General features: G+C 32.4%; 1 protein-coding gene across 22 annotated transcripts in view; it reads left to right on the forward strand.

The window, feature by feature from the left end:
• Window positions 1–15,278, forward strand: part of BAZ2B (bromodomain adjacent to zinc finger domain 2B) — a 432,545-nt gene that overhangs the window by 203,680 nt on the left and 213,587 nt on the right. The window contains exon 1 of one of the 22 annotated variants that reach the window (XM_012454852.3): window positions 8,193–8,758. The exons of the other annotated variants lie outside the window; for them this stretch is intronic. The gene's annotated coding sequence lies outside the window, so the exon portion shown is untranslated. Of the gene's footprint in view, window positions 1–8,192; window positions 8,759–15,278 lie in introns of those variants that run through there. 22 annotated transcript variants of the gene reach the window in all.

Consider the following 15,278-nt stretch of genomic DNA (forward strand, 5'->3'; position numbering starts at 1 on the left):
GGAATTTTTCACTTGTGGCATCATGTTGATGCTCAAAAGTTTCAGATTGCTTTTCTGATTAGGGATGTTCAACCTTAGTATTAACTCTTGGGTGTTATAGGTACTACTGCTATAAAAGGAACAACTCGTGATTCCTGATATTAGGGAACTTGGAAGTCACCTCAAGCTATTCTCAGAATATATCCAGTGCTTTTTAGCTTTTGATCCTTAGCGTATGTTCTCCTTCCCCTTGGGATGCCTCTTTTCCTGGTTCCTCCACCTACCCATCTTTGTTATTCAAATTCCTGTAATACTTTCCAAAGCCTACTTCAGATGTCATTTTTTGATAAAGCTTTTTTCTGACATCCTCCGTTAATTTTGCTCTCAGAGTACTTTATACCACTCTTATGGTATAAATGGTAGTATGTTCCATGTATTTATCTTTTTTCTTCTTTTTTCATCCCCTCTGGATCAATATTTATCTTTATTTTAGAGACAGGGTCTCTCTATATTGCTCTGGCTGGTCTGGAACTACTGGGCTCAACCACTTCTTCTGTCTCAGTCTCCTTAGTATCTGGGACTACCATGTATTTATTTTATTCTTCCAAGACAATAAATAGAGTACTTTGTCCATTCATCTGTATTACTAGCATTTAACATAATGTATTGTATATGATAGGCCTACTGCCAATTAAAATAATTTAATTGAAGGTAACCTTAGTTATTTCTAACTTCACCGATTGGATTTATTTAAGAAAATGTCAGTTTTACTTAGAAAAATTATGTAATTTTAATCCAGAGTTCTTAATTTAAAATACTACAGAATAAACTTGAGAACTTGCTTTGATGAATAGTAAACTTTGTGATTAGTACAACAGCTTTTCCATTTGTTTTTAGACTCTTAAGTAATTTTCTTTTCTCAAGTCAGACTGTTCTCTGTAGAACCATGTGAATTGCTTCTCTTGAAATACCTTGGCATCTGCTAGGCACCTCCTCTACTCCCAAAAGCAGTTCTTAATTTTTTGCCATCCTGGGTTTGTTTGTTTGTTGTTTTGTTTTTGAAATGGAGTTGCGGACCATTGCCCAGGCTTGAGTGTAGTGTCATGATCACAGCTTAATGCAGCCTTGATTTCCCAACTCAAGCAATCCTCTCCCTTAGCCTCCTGAGTAGCTGGGACCACAGGTGTCCACCACCATGCCTGGCTAATTTTTTAAATTGTTGTAGAGATGGAGTCTTGCTGTATTGCCCAGGCTGGTCACAAACTCCTGGCCTCAAGCCATCCTCCCACCTTGGTCTCCCAAAGTTCTGGGATTACAGGTGTGAACCTGTAATCTCAGTGCGAGCCCATACTGGGTTTCTTTACAGATTTTATTTGAAGAAAGGCCCCTTCTGCTGAAACAATTTAAAATCTTGCTGAGTGTAAATTATTGTTTTTTATATGTGTTTAATATTTTCCCATATTTTATAGAAACATATTATTTCTGCCCCTTTATTCCTCATATTACCGCAAATTTTAAATCAATAGTTTGTATAAATGAGACTTTAGATGAATAAGCAAAAGGTAGATTGTGGACTTTGGGTACAACAAATAAATTATTTTCTGTGTATTCTGTCTTTTAATGTGGATTTTTTAGGAGTTATTAGAATATCAGAAATTACTGAAATTGGTGTATAAATTGTTAGGTTCTCTGAAGCATTTTCTAGATCAGGGCTTCCTAAACTTTAATGTACAGAAGATTCTGACTGAGTAAGTCTAGTCTGGGGCCTGAGTTTCTGCATTTCTCTTTCTCTCTCTCTTTCTTTCTTTCTTTCCTTTCTTTCCTTTCTTCCTTTCTTTCCTTTCTTTCCTTTCTTTCTTTCACAGGATCTTGCTCTGTCACCCAGGCTGGAGTGCAGTGGTACAGTCATAGCTCACTGTAACTTCAAACTCCTTGGCTGAAGTGATCTTTCCACCCGAGTGTCCTGAGTTGCTAAGACTATAGGTACCTGCCAACATACCTGGCTAAATTTTAAAATTTTTTGTAGAGACCAGGTCTTAACTGTTGCCCAGGGTGGCCTAGAACTCCTGGCCTCAAGTGATACTCCCAGCTCAGCCTCCTGAGTATCTAGGACTACAGGCACACACCACCACACCTTGCTAATTATTTTTTTTTTGTAGAGTTGGGGTCTTGCTTTGTTGCCTAGGCTGATGTTTAACTCCTGGCCTCAAGTGATTCTCCTGCCTTGGCTTCCCAAAAATGTTGGGATCACAGGTGTGAGCCACTGCACCTGGCCAAGATTCTGCATTTTTAACAAATAATTTCCATGTTGCTGGTCTGTGGACTTTACTTTGAGTAGCAATGAGCTAGATGACCTTCCAAACCTTATTACCATGTTTTAGGATTTTTTTTTTTTTTGTACTAGTGAAAGCAGGCTTTTGGTGTCGCACAGATACTCGTTCAAAGTGTCTGTTTCTCTACAGTCTGATGTATATTTTGATATTTTAATAGAAATTTCTGGATTTGTAAAGGAAAATCTATTGTGTATAGATTGATTTTTCTGTGGTTATGTGGTTTTTTGCTTAAAAATCATTTCCTTCAAAGTTTTAAAAATAGCCTTAACAACTATTAGACTGTCAGTGGCAACTTTCAGAGTTTACATTTTATAAGGAATGTCTAATTGTTTATTTCTGACAAAATTGTAATTGATACTGCCTTTGGTTATTTTTGCAGGATATTGTTTGAGGTTAGACATTAAGGTAGTATAAAACTGTAATAGTAAACTTAATCTTTTGTTTGACTCTGGATGTTTCAGTTGGTATGAGTACTGCTTTTTGTTGCTTTTGCTTAAAGCTTTATTATTATGAATTAGTACCAATTGTATACTAGAGATTAGCCTGTTATTTTATCTGTAGCACAGGTGAATTGAAAACCTAATTTGTGTAAATGGACAACCAATAGTATAGTATAGATAGCTCTTTAGTTAACTAGTCTATACTCAAAAGGATGTAAATTGATTCTGGGGGTACATTAATACTTATTTTTTTTTTAAGATATATCACATGAAATACTTTCATAGTCTTGTGCTTTTATTAAAAATTGTAACTAAATCATAAATCTTTAAGAAAATGCCCAGCATTATTTATTTTTGACAAATATTAATTGGTAATCAACATTGGCAGACCAGGATAATAAAACATTTTGAGGGAAAAGTATTATTTTATTTTAAAAACTTTAGAATAATTTTTATTTTAATGATTATATTGTTCTACATTATTTCATTTAATAGTTGTCAGTAGTTGAAATTACTGAAGAAATTACATTACAAAAGTTACTTTAAAATGTTTATTATTATTTTCTTATTAAATAAGTAAGCACTCACCTTGCAGTTAAAGTTTTCACATAGAATTTATGTAAAATTTTGATAAAAAATTTTTTGGACCTGAGATCCAACAATTCTCTTTAGAAATAAACCTCCTTTGTTTCTTCTTGTAGCATCCATTGATTTCTTTTTTCTAAAGGTACACTAATAGTGCTGATAGAAGCAGAACAATTGGAATTTACATTAAAAATAAATGTGATGAATAAAAAGCAATACATTGTAATATAGAGCTGATTTTGCTTCACCCATAAGTTCTGAAACCTAAAGGACAAAAATACTGAAAAGGTCGAGAAAAAATGAAAGAAAGAACAAACGATGCAAAAAGAAAATGACACTGAGGTCTTGGTTTAATACATATGTATTTCAGGTTGATGGTTGATTTCATTAGCAAATCTCATTGTTATGCAATGTCTGTTCTTCTGCAGCAAAATGAATATTGTATTCTCACAGGCTCTGTGTATATCTATTATGTTGCAATAAATGAAAATACATCTGTATCTGTCTTTGGCTTACTCTTTCCATTTTGTTTTTAAAGAAAAGAAAGAAAATGGAATAACATTCTTTTCTTTTGTTGTTAAATTTGTTCGAAAGCCATTTTGATTTGTATTATGGATATGTTTCCTACTTTTTTTCTTTGAAGTAAACAATTATAAGGTAGTTAAAAAGGTAACCATGATAATTATCCTATAACTTTCTTAATGAATAGAATTAATCTTGATTGATTTAAATTGATAATATGAAATACTTAAGCATATGTTTTTTAACGTATTTTTAAATATTAGAAGTGTTTTCCTTATTGCAAGAAAGTATGATAAGGAAGTATACATAGTATGCCAAATCTAAAGACTACTACCTTTTACAATAGCAAAATTATATATTGAGATTACTAAGATTTGAATTTTCACAAAATAGGAAGTTCAGAAATAAATTTCAGTGGCTATACATTGGAAGAATTCATTGAATGGTAATAAAGTATTATGCTGAATGAATTTTATGTAATGAGTTTAAATATGGACCAAACTGTATTGGATGACAATTGTCATTTAATCTTAGTCATTTTGAGGTTTGACTGTAGCTTACAAAATCGATTTGGTTTTTGGTAGTGTTCTCAAAAGTTGTCTCACAATTGAAATTATTTTGACAAGCTTGAAAGTAGAAAAACCCAAGCTTTGATTAAATATGGGTTGATTGTATACCATGCAGAAATCACTGTGTGGTAAAAATTTGCCTTCTGGTTCAATTGATGCAGTCATAATAAATGTCTTAGTTATGTTGAACAAACATGAGCTGTTATAAATATAAACAGCAGTTTATTAATACATCATATTAAGTTTATTTGTACTTAGAGTATTTGCTACATGTTAAGCATTTTGTTATTCATGGTGGGTAATACAAAAGAAGGAATTTCAAGATCTAGTAAAGGAGATTCCCCAAATAATCATATAGTAATATATAGCTAAATTTTGTAGAGAAAGGTTTTATGGGCCCTTCAAATAGAGTCTGAGAGAGAGCCATCCTGGAAGTGATGAGACCGAAACTGATAATGAGGTAGGAGAACAGATAGGAAACAACATAAGCATAATCTGGGAAGCAGGAGGACATAAATTTAGGATCTTTGGGAAGCAGAGAACAGGCCAACCCAGTAGTAAGGAAGATATGATTTGCTACAACCTATTTATCTGACATAAAAACCAAAATACATCATTGTTATATTTTGTCAGTGTTCAGTCCAGATACTATACCATGGTAGTATGTGGGTTGACATCACTGATAGATCTTGTTTTTTCTTGTATAATAAAATAAGAGATAGGAAATTTCCTTTATATCAACTTCACTGTCTTTCCCCTCCACCAGTAACAAAAAGTAAATGCTGGCCGGGCGCGGTGGCTCAAGCCTGTAATCCCAGCACTTTGGGAGGCCGAGGCGGGTGGATCACGAGGTCGAGAGATCGAGACCATCCTGGTCAACATTGTGAAACCCCGTCTCTATTAATACAAAAAAAAATTAGCTGGGCACGGTGGCGCGTGCCTGTAATCCCAGCTACTCAGGAGGCTGAGGCAGGAGAATTGCCTGAACCCAGGAGGCGGAGGTTGCGGTGAGCCAAGATCGCGCCATTGCACTCCAGCCTGGGTAACAAGAGCGAGACTCCGTCTCAAAAAAAAAAAAAAAAAAAAAAAAAAAAAAAAAGTAAATGCTCTAAAAGTATGCAAATATGAATCTAAATTAATGCAAACTGAATGTGAAGACAGAGTCAAATTTATCTACTATAGTTAGAAATACCAAACTGGGCAGGATCATGGAAGGAAGATCGCCAATCAAAAGAGGAACTCTTCTTAGTTAAAAAGAAAGGTCCCTTTTAATTGTCTGGACCTACCTACCAATGTTTTATTTTTTGCCTGATCTTGGAACCCTGGTTATCCCATTTTATGTACTCATCTGGCATAAGCACCTGACTTTAGAAAATAGAATATGAATTTGGAATTTGAAAATGGAATTTAACATAAGATCCTGGGAATTGTTAGTGTTTGTTTAAAGATCCAGATAAGAATTGCAGAAGACTTCCTAGAAAGATGGCTTATTTTTGGGAATCTTTCATTATGTTATCACTCTGGCTCACGCTGAGAAAACATTATAAAAAAACTATGTGAAACTTATCTTAATTGCTGTAAAGATTCTATTGAGAAAACTATTGTGTGGTCCAGTGTTGCATTTTTGAAAATTATTTTTAAATCTACTCTCAATTCGAAGTACTAGAGAATGCTTTGGAGGTTGTTTGTAAATTAGATCTTATAGAGAATGAGAATTTTGTAATTTGATCTTGTTTCACACTTTACTTTGATTGCTAAGGAACTGAACCACCCACATCATAGACTTGTGCAAGACCTTATGATAGGTGTTTCTTTGTTCCAGTTTTACCCTGTATTTTCGTCTCTCTTGTTTCCTCTTATTTTCCCTTTTATTCATATTAATTTTAAAGACAGCATTCTGTTCTTCTACTCATAGTTTTGAAAGTTATCTTAAATTATGTTGGAATAAGATGGAATATAATAATAAGATGGGATATATTTGCTATACCTATTTATTGTAGCAGAAGTTAAACACGTAAAAAGTAGAAAACTTTCTTCCTCCTCTTGTTTCTCCCTCTGCTTTCCCACTTCATTTTGCACATATTTCTTAATATGGAGGACTTATCTCTGTGGTTTCTTGGACTTTCCAGAGGGCAGGGGAATTCACTCTGAAGCTTTTTGTCTATGTAGCACTACTAGGTCCAGTTAAAGAATGCCTGAGAGGACAAGTAAGGCTGAAATATACCCAAGAGAAGGAAAAGATACATTTTTCTCATTTGTCAGCTCTGAGCACAAGTCTTTTTCCAACTGGTATTTGTTCTTTACCTTTTGACTGAATTGTAAACTCATAATATCAAAACTTACTGAGTCTTGATAAAAGCCACCTTGAATGAAACCAAATGTCAAATTTATTTGCTGTACCTCTTTATGTTTTCATTTCATCATGCTCTAAATTTGACACATAGGAAACTAAGATAGTCATAAACCATTGAAACAATTGAAATAATAATTTTATTATTTAAAATTTTGTTTTGTTTTGGTGTATGAATTACATAGTTAAAGATACATATGTGGTAGGAATTACATCTTAAATTTTCTGTAAAGGAAATAAGAACTGTGGTTTGCATTCCATGTGACTACTATGGTATTTAAATTATTTAATGTTAATGTGACCAAGAAATTCAGCTGGAAATGTTAACTTCATTGTCACAGTTTTTTGAAAATTTGCTATTTCATGTGTCATTGTAGTAAAGGTGATGATTAGTGATGTTAGCAATTTGAATTAATGTGGTTCGATACTGAATACATACTCCTTGAAATGACATATTATGTATATGTAATGAGACCTCTGTTCTGAGATTCTATACCCTTGGCTCAGTCTTCTCTCCTGGGTGTTCTTTTTGTTATTTTATTATAATTCCGTTTTGTTGTGTTTTCTATTTCGGTACATTAGAACTTTATTTTGCAAACTGAATAGATACAAACAATTTAAGTAGTATAAATTTAATATGTTAACATGATTATATATGGTTGTAAAAGGGGTCTTAAGAGCTCTTTGCATTAAAATTAAAGCTTATTGTGTTCATAATAGTTAGAACAGAGATACATAGCCTTAGTAAATATAGAATTTTAAAGATAAATGCAAATTTTGTGGATTTTCAAAATTATCTAGATATTTTTAAAGTGGTAAATTAACTTATCATTTTGATGGAGTTGGGTTTTTTGTTTCATACCCATGATTAATTTAAGTCAGCCCTCATCAAACTATACTGGAAATTTCAGAGAGCAAAAAAAACAGCAATTTGGGGGAAAAAAACTATGGGCAAAGAAACTTAAGTTTTCAAACTAACAATGTTTTAAAAAATGCTCACAGGTTAAGTATTTTAAGTTTTGTTTTCTTTTTGAAATGTGTGTTTAAAATAATGTAGAGAATAGTTTCAAATTATGTAAACTTTCTGATTCATAAGAATTTTTTTTCAAGGACTGACACATAAATTATAAAGCAGTCTTACTTTGCAGGAAGTTGCCCAAATAAAAAAATAGACTTATACTTTGACCACAAAATAAAATTAAGTTTGGTCTTTATTATAACTCAGAAATTTTTTTTGTGTACTTTGTTATGGCAGCTGAAATTTAAAGACTTTTCTTTATATTTAGCAGGCTTTTAAAGCAGTTATTCTTATTTGTTTTTAAAAATCTTGTTAGCATTGCTTTGTTTTTATAGTTTATCTGCCAGAATTGATTTTTGAAACATGCTTTTAAACAGTGCCAGTTTTCAAGCATTCCTATCGTGAGTTTTTGCATGTGAGGAATAAACCCTTCTTTAAAAAGGAAGAAACTTTATTGTCTGTTTGACGTTAATAAAATTAAGAAAAGAACGATTACTTGAGACATCAACCTTACCTGGCTTAGTTTTATCACGTGAGCATTCACGTTTGCTGGTGATCTAAGTGCTCCACCTGCCTTTCAGTTTGTTTACCAGGAAATCAAGATGTGTAAACTGCAGGAAGTACTATTTGACCCTCTCCGACAGTATCTCATTACAATAATTGCTAATCTCTGAATAAGACAGCCATGTTTTGTGAGTAACTGAGAGAGAAGGTTGTGTTAGGTAGATTTTAGGTGTTTCAACAAATAGAGCATTGTAAATGCTTACTTGGATTATGGTTTCATGTTAGCTTTTGATAAAAGACATATGCTGACCTTTGGGGTCAGCAAAGCTAGGACACAATAGTAGGTATTCTTTCATGCCTTTTAACTGAAAAATATCACGGCTTGTTGTTTTGGAGTGCTGTCACTGCTCTGAATCGAAAGGATAATGGCTACTTCCTGATTAAACCCACTCTCCACAGTAAGCTGCTGTTAATGTTATACTCTGTCTTTTTCTCCTGTAAATGCAAGGGTATTTGGTGTTTTCTTTACTTTTTAACATTGTTTTTTTCATAGATAGATTTCTTCTAAATATATCCTGAGTTAAAGTTTACAATTAGAGTAGAAACTACTGTTTAAGTTTGGAGGATTTTTTAAAATGAAAAAGTATTTCTGTTTGGTATCTTGAATCTAACCAGCTCATACACATACTATAGGTTTTGGTTAAAGAAATTTGCTTTATTAAAGACATTGAAATGATAATGATATTAAGCTGCCACTTTCTTGGCACTCTAAGCAAAATTTTAAAAATAACTTATATAGTAAATACATTAATTTTTTTCAGAGACTTTGGATAAACTCAAATTTTATCTTGATTTGATAAATGTCATAATTCTATTTACATATATTCTCAAAATATGTTGATAATTTTAATTATGAAATTAACTTATTCTTAAATTAGCAAAGAGATCCTTATGATATAAAAACAATGTTAAGTATTCAGAATATAAGAAGGGAATAATGAGCTTCTTAGTTTTAATCCTAAATCTGGCCATCATGCCATCTGTGGTCTTGGGACAATCATTTAAACTGCTTACCCCAGTTTTCTTGTCTACTGCCCGTGTGAGTGCGTAGGTAAAATGTGTATGTTTGTTTATTTCTTTATAGTGGTACAAACTACAAAGAAAATGAATTTCACAAGTATTTTATAAAATGGAGAACTGACTGCACTTAGGAAAACATCAGCAGTAACAATGGACAGAGAAATAATTTTTTAAAATTTATGACTTTAAAAGAAACACCATTACCTTGGCTTTTTAATTTGGAACAGAACTCTTAGTTTTGCTCAATCTTTAATATAATATTACCAAAGGAATATACATAGGAATATACATAGGTTGTTGGATACATGACTAAAATGGGAAATAGAAAGCTTAAAGGTGATTTAATGAAGAATGACAAATATACTTAACACTATGTAACTTTTTTCAAAAGTCTTATTTCTGAAAGTAAAATCATTCAGAGTAGAGGGAAGAATGTATATATGTATATATTATGGACATATAAGTGTAGGTGATATACGTAGTAAAATGTTTAATTTTTAAGCTATAGTATTAGGTATGTTGATTATATAAAAAGAAAACATAAGATTATGAAAAATTGAAAGTAGTTACTGAAGAATGTTATAGAACCTAACATCTAGGAATGTTAAAAATGGGATAATGTAAATAGAATCCTACTTTTGTTGAAAGAATTAAGGTAATTTCTTTCACATAATACTTATTGGGGTAATTTTAGGTAACTCAGTAATTTTGGATATAAATTACTGGCATATTCTGAGGAGATTCTAAAGGTTAAGGTTTGTGAGTATTGTAACTTAGTCAAGTTATCAAAGTTATAATAGTGCCTTTATTTTAATTTGCAATAACAAGTAATTGATGTCATTTATTGAATGCTTACTATATGCAAACCTCTGGGCTAATTCTCTTGTCATTTAATATTCATGATAATCACATGAGGTGGAGGTACCATTATTCCATTTTATCAATGGGGAATTGTAGAGAATTTAAATAATTTGATTAAGGTCCTTAGCCAGTAAATACCAGAGCCAGACTGAAAACACAAACACAATTCAGAATCCAGAACAGTCTCCAGTGTCATATCATTAACCATTGTGTTTATATTTTGGAGATAGTGTTTGATTTAGATGGTTTTATTTTTTTCATTAATTTATCAAATATTATGGAGTACCTAAGTGTCAGGCATTTTAAGAAATTACAGGCAGTAGCATTATAAAGCAATGTAAAATTCCTTATCTCAAGAAGCTTGCAGTCTGATGGAACAGACAGAAAATTAATAGGCTAAACAGTACAATGTGATAACTGATAAAATATAGGTAAGTACAGGATGCTAAAGGTGATGCAAAGGAGAGATATCCAATGTATCATTTTATTTCCATATTTAATTTGCATTTTGGTGTGCTGTTTTAGGTACATGGGAAATATCAGTAAATAAAACTTTCAAAGGTCTCTGTTTTTGTGGCACATATAGTAGGAGTGGAGATAAATGATAAACGGCAGAAGTCAGCTATGTGAACACCTTTGGGAAGTCCTCCAGGCAGAGGGCATGAGGTAGGAGCATGACTGGTTTGCTCAGGGAAATGAATGGTTGTCATTGTGAGTATGGTATGGAGAGAGATAGAGTAAGAGGAAATATTGTCAAAGGAAATGAGTGAGTGGGTTATTCATGTAGGGCCTCAGTGGGGACTTTGAGGAGCCACTCCAGGGCTTTCAGTATTTTTAAAAAGGATCACTCCAGTTGCTATGTTTAGAATAGACTGTGTGTAAAGAGGCATGGACTCCCAGTTAGAAGGTTCTTAGAGTAATCTAAATGACAGAAAGTAGTGGCCTGGTAGCAGTTAAATTCTGGATGTTTTTAAGGTAAAACCAAAAAGATTTCCTGATGGGCTGAATGTAAGATTGAGGAAGAGGAGAAAAGACGACTTTAAGGGTTTTGACAGCTGGAAGGATGATGTGGCCGTCAGCTGTGAGATAGGGAAGAATTTCAGGTGGAGAAAGTTTGGAATGAGGATGGAGAATCAGGACTTTGGCTTTTGATGTGGTAGACCAAAATGTTTATTAGATATGCAAGTGGAGATGTGAGAAGGCTTTCCAGAGTGGGAACGACCGAAATTGAGATGGAAGAATGAATTGGACTTACCTAGTCAAACAGATAGTTTGTAGTGAAATTTGAGAGCATTTGCTATATACTTGAATGAATCTTGGCATTATCTACTTTACATATTTACTAATGAACGTAACATCTAAACATCTAATAAGTAAAAACATTTAAAAAGTAATAACATTTCAAAGAACAAAATTATTCTGGGTAGTCAAGTTTTCAGAGTATTTCACTGACTGCTATTTTCATGAGTTGTATACTATCTACTTTTACGTATGTTGATTCTTACCATAGTACTGTAAGGTAAATAATATTTCTGTTTTACATTTGGAGAAACTGAGTATGGGGAGTATTAATATATTGCCTATGGTCATTGATATATTAGGTGGTAGGCCTGGATTCAAATCCAGGTCTTTAGATTCCATTGACCATGCTTCTTATTTTAAAAATGTATGGTGTTAAAGTTAAAAATGTTTTATAGACTTTTGTTTGAGGTCTCAAGGAGTTTGTTTGTTTGTTTGTTTTTTTAGTGTTAGCCATCATTCTGTAGTGTAACACAGTGATTCCCTTGGGACATAAGGTTTGTACATTCTTGATCAAGGAATCAAGCCACTTGTTGTTGTTCTTTGAGTAACTACAGAGCTTTCATTATAGTTACCTATTATAGACACTCCCTCTACTCCTGGTTCCCATCCATGTGTATAGTGCTTAATAAGTGCTTAGAAAATCACAGCTGTTATTATCATGATCTTTTTCTTTCTACCATGCTGTGACCTTGGGAATCAACCCAAACTTGTTGGAATCATATGTAAATTATAAAACTTCAAAGATTAAGGGCACAAAGATGTTCTAAATAATGAAGAATGAGTTTTAATCCATACATTTTTATCAGCCTGGAGACCATCTTTATTTCCTTTCCTTTTTCGACTGTTTTTTAGACAAGTGAATTTGCTAAATAGCTGTGTTTCTAATTGGAAAACTGTTAATCTCTAAGATGCCAGTGGGTATCTTCATTGTAAAAGTGAATATAAGTTGTTCAACTTCAGTAGGGAATAAAAATATATGCTTGTTCCTTGAAACATACTTACTTTTGAGGTAACAATGACATATTTTAAAAACTTAAACTTTTTGTCTTCTGGATCAAAATAGAAGTTATTTCATGTAAGTTAATATTCTTTACATTTATGATGTTTTTAAAGATACTTAAGAGCAAGTCATTCAGAAAAACTGCATAGAAATACCAGTTTTTTTAGAAAACCAGTTGTATATTAAAATAGTATATGAATCTAAATGGTAATTTTAAGTATATACTAAGGGAATAGATAGAAAATTTACCTTGTCTATGTATTTCTGTTTTATAAATATATAACTTTACACTAAATCTGTTGTTTTGATACATTTCTCAGAATTTTATGCTATTTTTTCAAAGGAACAAAAATGATGTATTCATTCTTCCTATGCCTTTCTCAAAAGTTTTTCTTTTATTTTATTATCATAAAAACTTCTTTAAGTATAACTTATTTTATGATCACTGTAATCATTAAACAGGTTTTTAAAATAAACAAAAATGTTGGTTGACCCCTACAACATTCTTTATTTTAACTAAGTTACCTGTGTAATTTCATATTTTAATTAATTCTATTTATGATTAGATTTATATTTCCTGAGTATTTCTACTTAGTCATAAAAATAGTACTGTATATGTTAAACATTTGCATATCACCTATTTTTAAAATTTGTTTTATTGGACAATGTCTTTGAGTTATGGAAAAAGAAATGACTGATCAGAAAAAATGTTCTGTTCATAGTATTTTATTATTGCCTAGTTTTAAATAATTATACTGAACTAAATCTGTTATATCCTTTATAAATTGAAATGTCCAGAGAGGCTCGGCTCAGTGGCTCATGCGTCTAATCCCAGCACTTTGGTAGGCCAAGGCAGGTAGATCACTTGAGGTCAGGAGTTCAAGACCAGCCTGGCCAACATGGTGAAACCCTGTCTCTACTAAAAATACAAAAAATAAGCCGGGTGTGGTGGTGGGCGCCTGTAATCCCAGCTACTCGGGAGACTGAGTCAGGAGAATTGCTTGAACCTGGGAGGTAGAGGTTGCAGTAAGCTGAGATCACACCATTGTACTTCAGCCTGGGCAACAAGAGTAAAACTCCATCTCAAGAAGAAAAAAGAAAGAAAGAAATGTCCAGAGAATGAGCATTCTAATTAATTTTTTCTGGAATAGTTTGCTTTAATGTTTATTATTAAAATTTAATGTATTTGTGCAAGTATAAAATTGAATTTGTTTTTTGATAATTTGAAAACATGGAGGGCTACTGGGTCCTGATTTGACAGTCTGCACTACTACTAATCTAGTTTGGTAAATAAAGTACAAACGAATATTAAATGAGTCTTGATTTGATAATTTGAGCAACTAATCTAGTTTTACAAGAAACGCATAATCAAATATTAAATGTGTTACAGTAATTAAAAAACACCAGAGCTGTCAAAAGGAGGATAAGATTAATTGCTCAATGAGTGATATGTAAGTAAAATACTATGAGTTGACAGTAAGAGAAGGGTCACTAGAATGACCAGGAAAGATTCCTTTGAGGAAAAGGAACTAGAACACTATCTTCGAGCACTGAAGAAGGACTTCAAACATTAATTTTTAAAATAGCTTTATTGAGATATAATTCACATACCATACAGTTCACCCATTTAAAGTATATAATTTAATGGCTTTTGATATATTACATTTTTTACATTGCAGTAAAATATCTGTAACATAAAATTTATCATTTTAACCATTTTTATCTATACAATTCAATGGCCTTAATTACATTCACAGTGCTGTGCAACCATCATTACTGTCTATTTCCAAAATTTTTTCATCATCCCAAACAGAAACTCTAACCAGTAAGCAATAATAACTCCTGGTTGGATGCAGTGGCTCATGTCTGAATCCCAGCACTTTGGGAGGCTCAGGCGGGAGGATCACTTGAGACCAGGAATTCAAGACCAACCTGGGTAATGTAGGGATACCTCTTCTCTACAAAAATAAAATAAAATAGCTGGGCATGGTGGCACATGCCTGTAGTCCCAGCTACTCAGGCCTTGAGTCCAGGCTGCAGTAAACTATGATTCTACCACTGTACTCCAGCCTGAGTGATACAGTGAGACCTTGTCTCAAAAAAATTTTAAAAATAAAAAAAAGCCATAACTCCCCATTTCCCTCACCATCCCCCATCTCCTAGTAACCTATAATCTATTTTCCATCTCTGCAGATTTTCTCCTTTTACATATTTTTCATAGGTGGAATCATAATATTTGTCCTTTTTTGGGTTGGGCTTATCTCACTTTAGAATTTTCAAGGTTGATCCATGTCATAGCATGTAGCACAATTTCATTTCCTTTTATACTTCAATTTTATAGGTATATGTATATATGTACATATATACATATATTTATACATACATAAAATGTACTTATGTACATATATTTGTACATATATACAAATGTACATATATACATGTTAGTACATATAAATACATATATAATTATGTAAATATGTATATATATCACATTTGTTCATTCATCTTTTGAGGGATATAGGTGTACAAGTATCTGTTCAAGTCTTTATTTTAAATTCATGTAGTAGTTTTACGTAAACTTTTTGGAGGAACCACAAAACTGTTTTTCAGATAGCTGAATCAAGCATTGATTTTATTCTGTTACACTGTATGGTGAATGTAAAAGATTAGGCTGAATGAATACTGGCTTCAGCACATACAGAATATTTTTCTTAAAAGAGAGAAAAAAAAAGCCA

The sequence above is a fragment of the Aotus nancymaae genome, unplaced genomic scaffold, assembly GCF_030222135.1.
Source record: "Aotus nancymaae isolate 86718 unplaced genomic scaffold, 86718_ANA_hifiasm-v0.15.2.pri h1tg000029l, whole genome shotgun sequence".
NCBI classification, from domain to species: Eukaryota; Metazoa; Chordata; class Mammalia; order Primates; family Aotidae; genus Aotus; species Aotus nancymaae.